This window comes from Cibotium barometz, chromosome 1 (assembly GCF_041138505.1).
Source record: "Cibotium barometz isolate CiBa-2024 chromosome 1, ASM4113850v1, whole genome shotgun sequence".
In the NCBI taxonomy this organism is placed as follows: Eukaryota; Viridiplantae; Streptophyta; class Polypodiopsida; order Cyatheales; family Cibotiaceae; genus Cibotium; species Cibotium barometz.
In genome coordinates this window covers 450,166-465,926 of record NC_141046.1, presented here as the reverse complement: position 1 = coordinate 465,926, position 15,761 = coordinate 450,166, and positions in this window count along the sequence as shown.

The window sequence follows — 15,761 nt, the reverse complement described above, 5'->3', positions numbered from 1 at the left end:
CTTTCCCTTTTAAAAAATGGGGGATATACTATGTGGGACTCATAGCATCTACATCAAATGGTATGAGGCATGGGCTACACGTCTTGAAAATTGTCTTAGACCTAATATCCCTATTATGGTAGTTTTACCTTTTAAAAAATGGGGGATATACTATGTGGGACTCATAGCATCTACATCTAGGAGGAGAAAGAAATAAATCATAGTATAGCCACTGATTAATTCACCAAATGGTATGAGGCACGAGCTATTAGAAAAGATGATGCACAAACCGGTCTGCTACTTTCTTGATTGAGCAAATCATTTGTCGTTTTGGATATCCAACCAAACTTATATTTGAGAGGGGGAAACATTTCCTCAATAAAGTTATTGAAGGTCTCACTAATTATTTAAATATTCGTCATGATAAAACCACACCATATAAAACTTCTACCAATGGGCAAGTTGAAAGCACTAATAAGACATTAATCACTATCTTAAGAAAAACCATTGCATCACACATGAGGGATTGGGATGATAAGTTATGTGCTACTATTTGGGCTTATATTACTACATATAATGAGGGCCTTACCCCTTTTTCATTGGTTTATGGACAAGAATGTGTACCTCCCATTGAGCATCAACAATTATTGAGCTTAAGGTTCCTACATGCACATAACCTCCCTTAGAGGAGTCTCTACAAGAGAGATTAACCACTTTGAATCATTTAGATGAGTGGAGGTTGAGAGCTTACTTACATCAACAAGAGGTTTCCAAAAAAAGAAAAACAAAACAACGAGCTAAAAAATCCAAATCTTATGAGTTTGAGGAAGCACCAATTAGTATTGCTTTATGATGCTTGCCAAGAGTTGTTCCCAGGAAATCTTAGTAATGTATGGTCAAGTCCTTATTGTATAGTTGAGGTGAAACCAAATAATAAGGTCCAATTAGTAGAAATGGATGGGACATGGTTTCCCACTAAAACAAACATGGATAAAATCATGCCATATTGGATTTGATTCATCTTCTCACTATGCATCTTAATATCTTTTTTCCTTTGTGTTGTAGATGAGGAGGTAGTAGGTGAGGACTATATGGTGGTTTGATGGAGCTAGAAAAGGGTCTACAAAGGCTGCATCATGTGGCATTGTTATACATCATCCTAATCAGTGCATTAGTCTTCTAGGGATTATTTTGGGGGAATATTTTAGTAGCAATATGGCCGAATATCAAGCTTTGTTGATTGGGTTGAGCACATTGAGAAAATTTGAGGCATCATTGGTTCACATTAAAGGTGATTCATGATTAGTTATCCATCAATGTTTGGGCATTGCCCTTTTTTTTCACTACATTCTTCAATATCTTGCTCAAATACATTGAGTGGTGTGAACATTTATTTTCCCTAATAAAGAATATAAAAACACGTTTAACTCTGGTGAGCCCGATTGCGGCAAAGTTTTAGTATCTATTCCTGCACATTGTTATCCCATTGTATTAAATATTTACCAAAATGATTGTGTCTTTAGTGTTGTGTGTGTGTTAAATATAAATTGCATCACATATTTGTAAAGCATTGCATCGGAGGTGAAGGCGGAGAAGAGAAGAATTGATTCATAAGGATTGCATTGCACATTCTTGACTCACACACTAGCCATTTTAATATTCATACACCTCTCTTTGCGGCTTTGCCTTGGACTTTGAGGATATAGCCTTGCATACATCTTATCATCTTTGCTAGGTGTTTCTTGCATGAGCTTGGCTCCAGAGCTTGTGTGAGAAATATGTCTTGACACACACAAGGGGTAGAAAGAGATCTTCTTGAAATAAGCCATCGTTCACATTTGGAACAGCCATCATCTGCAGTAGGGCTAGAAAGAGATCTTCTTAGAACAAGCCATCGTCCACATTTGGTGATCCTCTTCAAGATATATTCACCAAAGGAGAAAGGATTGTGATCACCAAATCCGCTAAGAAATGGCAAGTTGATAGTTCTAGTAATAGAAATTCCAAAGGTGACTACTTTAGTGTAGGAAATTACTATAGAAGCTACAGAGTTTTCTTGGATAGGTGCACTTCTCCAAGCTAGGACTTCTCTGATGCAACTACTTTCTTTAACTCTATTTGCAGCTTTCTTTGACATTTACTTGACAGACTCTTGGGGAGTCAAGATCAAGAGCTTGTTAGAGGCACGACAATGGATTTGTGCATGGTGGTGCCCACAACTGCAAGGGAGTTAGGTGACCTTTTGGGCTTGATGGACTTTGTATTATCGAGCATGTGGGCTGGGAGGGATGGTGGATTTAATAGGTTGGGTGGTCAAGGCACGAAAGGATCTTGCTGTTTGTAGGAAGGTCCAAGTGATAGGTCATACCATGGGCCAGGCTCGCATCCCCAACATGGTCCGACCATCCAAAAATGTACTCGGTGTCATGAAGCTCAACATAGGTTTGTAAAAGAACTGTGCCTAATACATGTAGAGCCCATGAATATTACAGGTGACATGCATGGGCATTAGGCAAAAAGGTAGGACCGTGCATTGAAAACTCTAACACTTTGCTTTCTTTGACCGTGCATTGAAAACTCTAACACTTTGCTTGCATTTTGCTTTATTCGACTCGCTTCTCCTTTATTCTCTTTTTTCATTATCCTTTTTTTGGTACCCCTAGACTAGGGTTTTGTACTAAAAGTGGGCCCATACAATATTAGTCATGAAGTAGGCCAGGCTCAATGTGGAGTGAGACTTATGAACGTACACTGGTACCAAATATGTCACTGGTATTATATAAGGATGTGATGAAGGGCTTGCAAAAAAGCCATCGGTTAGATCAATGCATGATCTCAAAGGGCTTCCAAAACTTTGTATTTGGCATATCTTCACATTCAATTTACTTTTTATCCATTGGTTCTTTGGCACCTCCTCCAAGATGATGAGGATGATGAGCTAGAAGAACTGGCATGTGGCCATGATAGCAAGGTTAGGGACCTTGTTGTATTAGTAGAGGTCATTGAAGTTTTTCATTTAGAGCCGCATCTCTATGGTGTGGGGCCTTTAATGTAGGGAAAGTTGTAAGCAAGCCCTTTGCTTTCCATACACAAGAACTTGCACTAGCATAAACTTGGGGTCAGTGTGGATTTCTATAGGTGTAACCATGTATTATTGCACATTTATTGATCACATCGCCAAGAATGTCTCCTTTTGATTTGCATTGTAGATTTCTCTAGGTGCGGTCATGTATTCTCACCACATTTTGGTGATCATCATAGGGCATACAACCACTCAGGTTGGACTCTTGTGTGAATTGTGTCTGGCTCAACAAAATTCCAACCTCCTTTGGTGTGCAATCTTCCAAAGGAATCTAAGTGTTGATTCACTAGGTAGATTGTGGCCATGTTAAAGGGGGTATCCATGTGACTTTGGAAAGTGAGATTCACTAGGCAGATTGTGGCCATGTCAAAGGGGGTATCCATGTGACTATGGAAGTTGCCTTGGAAAGTGAGATTCCATGCAGGTATATGAGCTATTGTTCATGGACAAGCAAGGAAAACCACCACTGATGATTGGGCATGCACCAAATCTTGTGGAAGGTAGATTTTGCTACTCGATGAATAAGCATTTTCATGGTTATCATGGATAAGTGAAGTGAGTCTATAAAAATGGAGTAGTTTTCCCATTTTTGGACACTATATGCCCTAAGATAACTCCGTGTTTAACCCAGAATTGGCATTTGAAAGGATTCAAGGAGATGCGATATAATCTACACCTTTCAAATATTTTTCGTAAACACATCAAGTGCTCGTCCCAAGAGGAATGAACACAAAGATCATCTAAGAAAGCTTCACAAAAGTCCCTTAGATATTCCTTAAAGGCCGTGTTTATCAATCGTTGGAATGTTGCAGGTGCATTGGTCAAACCAAAAGCCATGACGCGGAAGGCAAACACTCCAAACTCCGTGATAAATGCTGTTTTAGCTTGGTCCTCGACTGCAATTGTGATCTGATTGTAACCCGAGTACCCATCTAAAAAGCTATATGCCTCCTTGCCTGCCACTCTTTCAAGCACATGTTCAGAATACGGCAAGGGGTAATGATCCCTTCTGGTGGCTGCATTAACCTTTTTGAGATCAACGCACACTCTGAGTTTCCCATTCTTCTTTGGTACGATGACTATCGGAGAAACCCATTCTGAGTGCTCAATAGGGTATATGAATCCACATTTTACAAGCTTTTCAATTTCCTCTTGTACAATCTTTGCGTACTTAGGATTCATTGGGTAGGGACGTTGCTGGACTGGTTTAGCAGTGCTAATCATTGGAATCGTGTGTTGCACCACCGAGGGTGGAACACCCTTCATATCATGATATGTCCAAGCAAATATGTCCTTGAATTCTTTAAGAAGCTTCGTAAGTGCAGCTTCTTCCGCCTTGGTGAGGTCTTGAGCAATATAAACTGGTTTAGACTCCTCACCCGGATCTGCTAAGTCTATCTCCTTAACTACCGCAGGGCCATCGTAGACACCGCTACTCCCATTGGTAGGCGTTCGTTGGGCTTTTGTGTAGACCACTTTACGTTCCCCTGTGGTGAATGATTTGAAATGCTCGGGTGCGGGGTGTAAGTCTACTGGTTCTTGTTGTGCCTGGCTTTTTTCTTTCAATTCCGCTTCCTTTTGTTGCTGAGCCAACTCTTGGTTTTGCCACCTTCTTGCAGTACGACTTAGTTTTGGCTTCTCTTCGATTTCTAATTGGGCGACGTCATGAGGTTGCGGAATACACCACATGACACTTTGGAGATATTGTCCCCAATTATTAGCTATCTTTCGATGAGCATCAATGGCTCCTACATAACTGAGCCATTCTGCAGTGGATCTTTCCTTGTTTATTGCAGTGCGTACATTAGCTCGATAGCATTGGCGCTTATGTCTTGTTTTCTTCTTACCAAGTTTTTGATTTTTGTTTCTATCAGATTCAGATTCACTTGGTCGATCTTCACTTGTGTCCCCCTCACTTTCGGATGAACTGCAAGAGGTCACTGTCCTAGGCCTTGAGCACATTGCTTCCACATTTGGGTGAATATTTGATTCGTTTTTCCCATGAGGCTCAGGGTCAATTTCTTCTTGAGATTCATACTCAGAGTTGCATTGGTCAAAGTCTTCACTACTTTCAGTGTCGGTGGAGTTTGCCACTTTCTTGCCATCAGGGGTCAAGTGCATAACACCTATCATGTTTATTGGCACTAACGGTGGCATATCTTGCCCCTCAGGTGTTACCCAACTTGTGCCTCTATTTCCCCATGTGTCTATGGTTGCCGCTAGGTGTACCCAATCCACGTTATCCGACTCAGTCATACCCGGTAGAACATCCATATAAGGAGAATCTTTTCCATCATCAATCTCTTTTTTGCATGTATAGCAATACCTTAATGGGGCAGAGTGAACAGTGGTATCCGATCGATTATCAATGATAACCTTGCTTCCTAAGGGATGCGCACGACCATTCTCAAGATCAACTCGAATGACAAAGTCCTGGAATTGTAGATAGACATGGTTTTTCGACCAGTCATGCACCATTTGTGCTTCCCTCATGAAAGGACGTCCTAAGATCATTTGATATGACATAGGATGCTTGGAGAAATCCATTACAATGAAGGTATGTTTTACCTTGTATCCCAGGACCTTGATCTTAAGGTCCCTTAACATTCCAATAGGTTTAGCTATGGTTCCGTTTGCCATCTTAACCACTATGTTTGTGACTTCGAGGTGAGGCCTTCCCATAGATTCCCAACAGTTTTTAGTCACAATGCTCACTCCAGCACCACCATCGAGGATTCCCTTTAGAGTTAATCCCTTGGTAGTAATGGGGAGGGTGGCATTAGATTCGTCACCTTCAAAGTACTGTCCCAACTTGTTCACAGGTATTTCCACGACCGAATCTTCATCAAAGTTGGGTTGTAGATCCCAATGTTTCCCTTCATCTTGAAGTGTGTCAGGTCTATCCATATTTGCAAATTGTGGTAGCCCCGCCTTTAGTTCTCCATTGAGAAATGCCCGAAGAGCTAAGAATAGCTCAGGATCTCCGTATAATTTGGATATGATCGTGGTTCTGATCTCGGAGGACATGAAATCCATTAGCTTGGACACATTCAATGGTACTTTTCGAGGCATCGCCCCTTGACTAGGGACTGGTGAAGATGGAATCACTTCCTCCTCGATGGGGTCAGGCATTCCCTCACTAAACATTCGTTCAAGCAAAAAGGGTGTTTGCCCACTTCCTGATGTCCTATCCTCACTTTCTTCCCGAATGACACTAGGTATCGCTAACGGTTTATGGTTCCTGTGAGGTTGAACTTGCGTAGGAAACACTGTGTCTGGAATTTTGATTTTTCTCGGGTTTGGCTCCAGTTCTCTTTGTGTTTCTTCTACCAAGCCCCTTAAGTGTTGCACTTGTTCAATCTCCTCAACTGGATTTGGGTAAGTTCCAATCTTTTTCTTGAGGGTTTTTGGCCCACGTGGCTTGTCTTGGGGAGTCTCACTCAGGTTGGATGGACGAGAGGGCATTAATTGACTTGGTTGTGGGGCCGAGGAAGTTTCCTTCTGTTTCCCCTTATTTATGTACTCGCTTGATTCTCCGTCATTGAGCTCCCGAGTGGGTTCCTCCCTTAAGGTAGTGGCTTTGGTCCCCATGGTTTCTATTGAATCGGAATCATCTTCAGGATCATTCATATACACGGGGTCGTCTCCCGTCCCTATGTTAGTCTTTGAACTGGGCTTGGAGCTCGTGGCATTAAGCGATCTCTTTCGTCGTGTTTTCTTTTTCTTTGCCTGAGTGATTGATGCAGTATCCCTCTCTTCAAGAATGTAGTTTTGATTTTGAAGCATTGACCGTGTAACTACATTCGCGGGTACAACGGGTGTGGTTCTTCGTGCTTGGTTGGTGACCTCAACCAAATTCAATGGTGTAATCTTGGGTGCATTAGGATTATGTGGACATTGAGCGATCAAATGATCTATGCCACAACGATTACATGTAAGTACCGGCATTCCCGATGTGCTCCCTTGATTTGGTTGCATCTGAGTAGCGATCTTCTGTAGCCTATTAGGGCACTCCGCTACACGATGCGGTCCACCACAATCATAGCATTGAAGAGGTGGTCTCCTTGCCATGGTATTAAGATTTTGCCCCCTTGTGGTGAGAGCAGCCGCTTGATATACAGGCTTAACTTGCCCGAAATGATCCTCCATGTAGTACTGGGGAATCATTTCAAACGTATCAATCCCGTATGGAGCAGTGGAGTCTATCTCCTCTTCATAATCCCCACACGCACTATGTGACTCACAACCCATCTGGTTTACAGGGGTAATCCTTGGATGTGGAGGTTGTGGTCCTAGCACTGGCGGTGGTAACGGCACAGACTGGACTACATTCGGATTCCTTGGAACTATGTGCTGTGACGGTTGCTCGATAGGTTGTGCAGGCATTAGCGCGAGTACTTGAGGTGTGTTTGACCAAGCTAGTGGTGCCTGGTTTGCCAACATTCGCTTAAGTGTTAGGCAATCTTTAGATTGATGGCCATACTTACCACATGCATTGCAATTCCCATTGAATTTGACTCTGAATGTGGGACATTCACTCGTGCTATGTGGTCCTAAGCACACCGAACACCATTGTTGCTCTCTCCTTGGGTACATATGGCTATTCTGAGGAGCTCGATTACCCCTGAAGTATTCTTGGAGAGCCTTAGTAAGGTCGGTCACAGACATTTCGGATATCTTGGGCTCCTTGGCAATTGGTTTTACCGTCATTGGCTCGTGCCCAGATACTTGCGAACTAACGGATTTTGTTTCTGAAGACACCTTTTTACCTGCAATCATCAAGTTGTCTTCTAACTGGATTGCATTGGCAGTGACTGCTTCCCACGTTGTAAGACCTCTAATGACTAGGCCATTGTAAATGTCCTCGTGGCGCAATCCTCGGATGAATCTATCGAGGAGTTGGTTGTTATTGAAGCGTTCATCGGGAGTGCAGCGAGAATTTAGATGCTTCAGTCGACTTATAAAGTCTCTCACTGACTCCCCTTCCTCGCGTTCAGCTTTTTGGAGTTGAGATGCTACTCCCCAAAGCACACCCTCGCGTATGTATTCTTTCAAGAACAATCTCTTGAGAGTGGGGTAGTGAGTGCGCTCTTCAACCCTTAAGGTTCGATACCAATCTCCGGCCTTCCCACTCAAGGTTAAGCCTAAGGCTTTACACTTGTGTAGCTCATTGTGCTCTTCCAAGGAATCACACACGTGTTCAAAGACTTCAATGTGCTTCCTAACATCCTCGTTACCACTGAAGTTTTGAGTGAGCTTAGCCACTTGTACTGCCTTGCTTCTAGGTTCTCTCTCAGGCATACCCCGCATGTTTTCTGCAATGGATCGTCCGATCGTCTGAGCAAATGCTGCGAGATCACCTAAGTGAGCAGGCATAGTTGGTGGAGGCACTTCTGGGATAGCCTGGCTGATAGGAGTTGGCGTTGGTCTGAGTAGGTTGGCAAATGACGTAGGATATGATATGTGGCTAGGCCTAGCTCCTCTTGGATAAGGGTTATGATAAGGTGGTCGTGGAGCATACGCCATTGGCATACTGAGAGGCGTAGGAGCTACCTGAGCATGAGTAGCGATAGGTACATAGGGTCGATAGGTACTGGCACGCACTGTTGTAGGTACTGTTCCACTAGGTAGCGGTGTCGTACTAACTACGGCGGTAACAGGTGCACTTTCAGCTATGCTCATCATTGGGGTAGGCATTGCGGATTCCTTAATGGAAAGTTGAGCCAAGGTTGGAAAACTAAAGTTACTGCTCGTGGGCTCAACCTGCATTGAGACTCCAGGCGAAACAACATACGAAGGGTCTATGGGACTCACCGAGGGAGTCTCCAATTGTGATAGGGTTGGTTGTTTGGCCTTGCCCGTATCCAAAAACCTCATAGGGCCAGTGGAAACTAAGTTCACTCCCCTATTTTGCCTCTCAATTTGGATAATTCTATGAATCACCTCACATATCATGTGTTGTTGCTCCTCTAGATTAGTGGCGCTAGATGTAGATCGTAGGACTTCTAACCAACCTACATGGTATGTGTAACCCGTGTATAGGTCCGTTAGAGTCTCTGTGTGTAGATCATATTCCCAATTTTCATTGAGAAATATCCCATCTAGACTTGGTGTGCCAAACGGTTCTCTTGAAGTGGACGCAATGTCACTTCTCATGGATTGGCTTCTAGGGACCTCTACTTTAGGAAGAGCATCGGAATGTGGTAGCTCAGTAGGGCCCTCATTAAACGAAGTGGGTAGAATATCCACATGGACACTCTTTGGGAGGGTAGGGTCTACATAAGATGTGAATGGCGAATCTACTACCCCTCCTTCCTCATTTACTTCGCTTGTCGCATGTTCAGAGCGTGTAGCTCTACTAAAGGTCTCTATTAGACGACTAAACATGCTAGATCCGGGTTGTGGGGCCCACACTGGCATGTTTTGGCTTGTCTCCTCAGGGTTCTTGGTAGGGTGTCCTTCCATGGCTTCTGAGTCAGAGGACGAGTCACTATCCACTATTCGTGGATCTTGGGTTGCACTCCCTTGGGTTCCAGCCGAAGGCCAAGATGCCAACGTGGAGGGATGGTGTGAGCCTGCGTAGACTGAAACGCTTTCTAGTGGTTCAGGCTCTAGCACCCGACCAGAACGTAGATGCATGTGACGTGGGTACCCTACGTGCGTTGGTAACTACCCTTGAAGCCCACACAAGTGGTTTCTTGGGTATTTTGCACCTCGTTTTTACTTGTTTTTAGATTGTTTTTAACTCGTTTTTGACCCCCTTACTTACGGTCGAACTTGGACTAGGGCATGTGATAGCTCGAAACGAGCGTATCGTTTAAAGGGTCCTAGTGTGCTTTACAGCACCGTGTTCGCCTATCTAGAGCTCCTGTAGTCCTCAAAATAGTCCGTTTCCTTTGGGGGGAAGGGGCAAAAGCCTATTTGCTTGTGGAGGAAAGGGTGAGGGCTTTATCCCACATGCTCACTTTACTCCTTGGGGAGTGGGCTACATATAGGGCACGACTTCCCATAAGCTCTCACTTGAGAGAAAGCTATGGAGGCTCACTCTCCTATATATATATATCAAAAGACCGAGACCGAGGCCGAGGCCGGAGCCGGGGTCGTGGTCGTGGGTCAATTGGGGTTCTTTCTTTTCAAATTTTTTTTCTCCAATTAGAAAATCTTTCCTCTCTTCCTCTCCACACGTTTGGTTCTTTCTTTAAAAATAAAATTTAATTTTTTTTATTTTTTATTTTTTGAATTTTTTTAAATTTTTATTTTCTGGTTTTTTTTTGGAGATAAGTTTTCTAGGGTTTCTTTAGGGTTCAGTCTTGGCCGCGGCGCAGTTCGCACACAGCCCAGATCTGGGGATTCAGAAACCCCCCTCACACCACGCAGAAAACCAGATAACCGATCGTGCGCCCACACGCGGAGCGGAAAAATAACAAAATAAACAGAAATGCAGAAGACAAATTGCAGAAACAGAGATTGTAAACCACAGAAACACCTCAACAGCAAACACACAATCGCTTTCCTACAGTGTAGATTAAACTTCACGCAGCAGCCGAGCTGCAAACTGGAGCTTGGTGCAGGGCAACTCCCCGGCAGCGGCGCCAAAAATGTGCGCTTTTGCCGCACAGGTCGTAGCTGGGGACTTGCCGGACACCGTATGCGAGCCACGAATGGCTACAAGCATACAACCAGGAAGGCAAGCTCAAAATAGAATGCAAAAGGTGTGTCACTCACCGCTTAACTGCCGCCTTGAAGGATTCCCGCGTCACAGCTGTGAAGGAGGAGCCGCCGTCGCCGCTCTACCGCCTCTCCGCCGCCGTGCCGCTACACAGTGCTCGATCGCTCTCTCACTCTCTCTCTCTCTCTCTCTCACACGCAGGAGAAGGAAACCAAAGAGATAAGGCAAGAGCACTCTTGTATTCACAACACATGAGAATGAGGATTTTAGGGTTACATTTGACTCTTATAGGTGACTTGGCCGTTCACACTTGGGCGCCCATACATGGCCGGTCGACCCTAACCCTTATCCTACTGATATCCAAGGTGCGCCTCTCATCAGCGATCACCCAATCCCTTTATCCTTAACATATGGTGCCGACAAGCCCGGCCCATGACTCAGAATATTTAAATTAATGACGTAAAACATAGTGCGTCCGCCATGGGTTAACAAACATTGTTTTTCTCGACTGGCACCTCATTATCTTCTAGCAATATTTGATATTTCAATAAGCTGTTACACAAAATAGACAGGTTAAGAAAATGCATATAAAGGTACATAACTCACTAATTGCATATGATATCCTCACTTACGCAGAAAGTGATATGCTCGTATCAGACCATCCAAAATCGATTACAAGTTCAATATGGATAGGCAAGCGTGTAAAACAGACATGTATGCTCCATGATATAGTGGAAGACGAGCAAGCCTGCGCAACTCTTTCTCTTCTTTGGAAGTGTATTCCACATGTCTTGTGATTTCTTCTACCCCTTCGTGTTCTAAACCATGATCTTCTGTTCCATCATGTAAGGCATTTATTATGTCATCCATGTCATGTTCTAGTATTTGCTTCAAATCCGCCTCAAGTTCCTTGGGTTGTTGAATCACCTCATTTGTGGGGTGGCTACTCTTGTTGGTCTCCATCGTTCAGGCCAGATATCCACTGGTTCGTCATTGTTGCAATGCACATTCCCACTAATTAGATGTTCCAATCGCTCCACCAAAAATATTTCCTATTTTTTGTATGATCATTGCAAATTTGTGGATGACGTCGAGCTACTTGGTATTTGCAGTACATGGGCAAAGTGTCTTCTCCTCTAAATTAACAAAATTTGAGGGTGTGGCGTCATCCATGGTTTCCATATTGATTTGCAATGGGAATGAATGCTTATTTTTGGAGGGGGATCCTCTCTTATAAGTATTTTTGGAGGCTGGAAGTCGGTGATATGGAATTTCAAATGTCGGGGGCATGCAAGATCTGGACAGATTTTGAATTTGAATGAAAAGTAGCGATCGTCAAAATAAGCGTCGAAAAGGTCATGGAAACAATCATGGAAAAGGTCCTCAAAAATACTGTCTTGAAAAGGACACCGAAACCGTGGTCGAAATCAACGTGGGGGGAAAAATTTTTGATGCTTGTTTCCATGTTATTTTTCGATGCTTTTTAGCCCTGATTTCGACGGTGCAGGTAAAATAGAGCTTTTTCTGCATTTTTGTGTGCGCGCATGCGTTTTCCTCCCTCAAGCATGAGGTTTGCCTCCTTTGCCCTCACTCCCCTCTCCTCTTGGTTGCATGTGCATGTGTTGTAAGATGTGTGTGTGTGTGTGATTAGGGATAATTTTCTTGTTTTTTGCTTTGTTCTTTGTTTTGCAGGTTCTCTCTCTCTCTCCCAAGCTCTTCTCCACTTCCTTACCACTCAAGCAGGTTTGCCTCCTTCTTTTCCCTCCCTCCTCTATCCTCTTGGTTGTGAGATGTGTGTGCGTGTGATTAGGGATAATGAATGTTCCTATTTTTTGCTTTGTTCTTTGTTTTTTGCAGGTTCTCGCTCTCTCCCAAGCTCTTCTCCACTTTCTTGCCACTCAAGCAGGTTCGCCTCCTTCTTTGCCCTCCCTTGCTCTCTACTTGGTTGTTGTGAGATGTGTGTGTGTGTGTTTAGAGATAATGAATGTTTCTGTTTTTTGCTTTGTTCTTTGTTTTGCAAGTTCTCTCTCTATCCCAAGCTCTTCTCCACTTCCTTACCACTCAAGCAAGTTTGCCTCCTTCTTTTCCCTCCCTCCCCTCTCCTCTTGGTTTCATGTGCATATGGTGTGTTGTGAGATGTGTGCTCTTATTCATGTGTATGCTCTTATTCAAGTGCCCATGTGGGCTTTTTTATGTGTGTGTAGAGACATGTCCCGCACTCCAGATGAGACACCGGCTTACTCTCCATCCCTCTCTCCATATGCCATGTCGCCTGACCAATTTATGGGTTTTTTAGCACAAGCCACACCCAAGCAAAGAGCGATGGCACAACAATATTTTGGGGGAGGGGCGGGCACTTCGGTCACACCATCGGGAATCACCACCATGCTAACCCTAGTTCACCAATAGAAACCCCATGAAGAGCTGCCAGAACCCCTCCCTTACGTCGCTCGTCCAACATCGCATAGAGGACAACACTCGAATGGTGGAGGTGGAGGTGGTTGTTTTGTCCAAGTGGGGACATGGATGTGTCTATGCACCCACGTGAGCATCCTTCCCTATCTAGCACCAAAAGAACTCCATGCTCGCGATCATTCACGACGTTTTGACACACACCCCACACCCGATGGGAAAAAATATTATACAATTGTCAATGGCAATGTGGTTTTGGATAATGTCGGGCAAGAGATGGAGAGCCGCATCTGCAAGCTTTGCCACTTTGTCTTTTCTAATGACTTTATGAATTTATTGCCAAAGTCGGATAAAGCTAAGAAAGAAAGAGTCATTAATCAAATCAAGGATGAGTACAAGCGGGCCCCGTCAGTAGTGATGTCATCCCCAATAAGGTGGAAAAAGGACCACATGGTGGACCTCATGAAACAGTGGCGGGGGGAGATGTGACTAGGGCAGTGAAGGCAGGGGGTGAGAAGCCTTGGTAAATCAGCATCGATGATTGGAATGAGGAGAAGCAAAAGTATGCAAGAAATCCCCAACGCTACAAGCAACAAGAGAATGCGCGGAGAAAGCCCGAATGGAGAGCGTAGGAAGCTCTCACCTTGGAAGCAGCGGTTGGGACGCATTCCATGTCTACTTTGTAAGTATCAATGCTTATCTTTTATGTTTCATTTAATGTTATGTTATGTTGTAAGTATCAATGCTTATCTTTTATGTTTCATTTAATGTTATGTTATGTTTATTGTTCTTATGTTATGGTACTTTTAGAATCAAGTGGTTCATCGGTGTAAGGTTTCCCCCTTCCAAAATAGGGGAAACACTTAAGATAGTCCACTAAGTCTTATCTTGGAGAAAATTTCCTACTCATCGACACCTTGACCATGCAGAGATTCAAGGATACGATTCATAGGTAAGACCTAATTCTATCCCACAGGGGGAGCATGGTCTTCTACTAATCAAATCACCCATAGGGTAATTGATCATAATTTGGGCAACTACTAGTCTTGATTCCTAGAGACAACGCTTTTTTCCTCATCCATGCAAGGCACAGCCGCTGGCCTAGTCTTCTAAAATAGAATTACCCAAGAACCTAATTATCTAGCGTAGGGCTTTCACTTAATCTGTTGGAAAGCTACCTGACTAATCGGGTCCACCCGTCCGTAGGATGGTGCCATCGGGACATTCCATCCTCCCACTTTTCACCCTACTCACGCATCAATTTGTTTTCTAATTAATCCTACCACACTGTTTGACATAAATAAACATGTTTCTTAATTAAGGCCCTTTTCATCACAAGGTTTGTTAAAACAGCCTTTTTACACAATACAATAATGCCAAAGACAAGATTTATAAAAAAAGTTTATACATGAATCAATTCCATACAAGCCAAACCGGCTCTCTTATTCTTTTCCTTTATACCGCCGATGATCTAGAATTCGGCCTTCTAGCCTCTACATGCTGGGCAAAACCCTACGGGACCATACACCTCATCGTCGGCCGCTGGCGGCACCATCACAATCACTCGCCTCAATCGGCAAACCTCATTCTCCCAATGGTATGAGGGATACCATGGGCCAACTCCGGGCCTTACTAACGTCTCCACCGTCCGGCTATACAAGCACAAGAACGGGACAGCGTCAAGGCAGGGAGAGTTGTACCTGTACCTTAATTTAACCAAGATAACAATCCATTTACTCACTAAATCATAGGACTAGAATCCATGTTACCTTCTTAAGAAAACAATCCTTTTCACAAAGATTTTTGCATTTCAACTTGAGATTGCGATAAGATATTCTTTATTTAGGCATATGCTGTTGTTTAAAAGAATACAAACTTTAAATAGTAAATCAATCAAATAAATCACTATTTACAATTAATAGAGAAGCCGGGGCCATACCTCAATCCCTAAGAATGATATATAATTGAAAAACAAAATATGTATATACCTTATAGAAATTTGTCGTTTATTGTTGCCTTTGCTTGTTAACAAGAGCTTTAGAACTTGACATATGAGAATAGAGTCTTCTAATACCTTGTCTTACGATTGAAATCATCCAATCATCCCCAAGCTTTATCTCCTCTTATCGTATTGTGACTCTTCTCTCTTTCTAAGGTCTATGGCAAAATAGCCTTCTCTTATAGGGCTACGGCATACTATTCTTTCTCTAAAAGAAAAGCTATGGAGTTTTGGTTTCTTCCTTCGAAAGACCATAGCAATCTAACCTTCTCTCATTAAAAACCATTTTGGCTTTCCATACCATACTATGGTCTTTTGTCAGCTCATCTTGTCAGAGCTTGTAATATGGTCTTTGATATGTAAATTTCACATCTTGCAATATAATTTGGCCATTTTTTACACGTGTACAATGTACGTACTTTTTGTAATGTCAAAAACGTTCTGGCACTCTAACTTTTCCAACAAATTCGCTTCGTTCTTCATATCAGAGTACAGTTGACTTTGGCACTCTATGTGGCCACTCTTGTTGGCAAACAAGACTAGATCTCTCAAACCATCAAGCCAAAGGAAAGCTCACAGAAATTCCAGTAAGCTAAAAATCCTACTTTTTCTTTATTCCT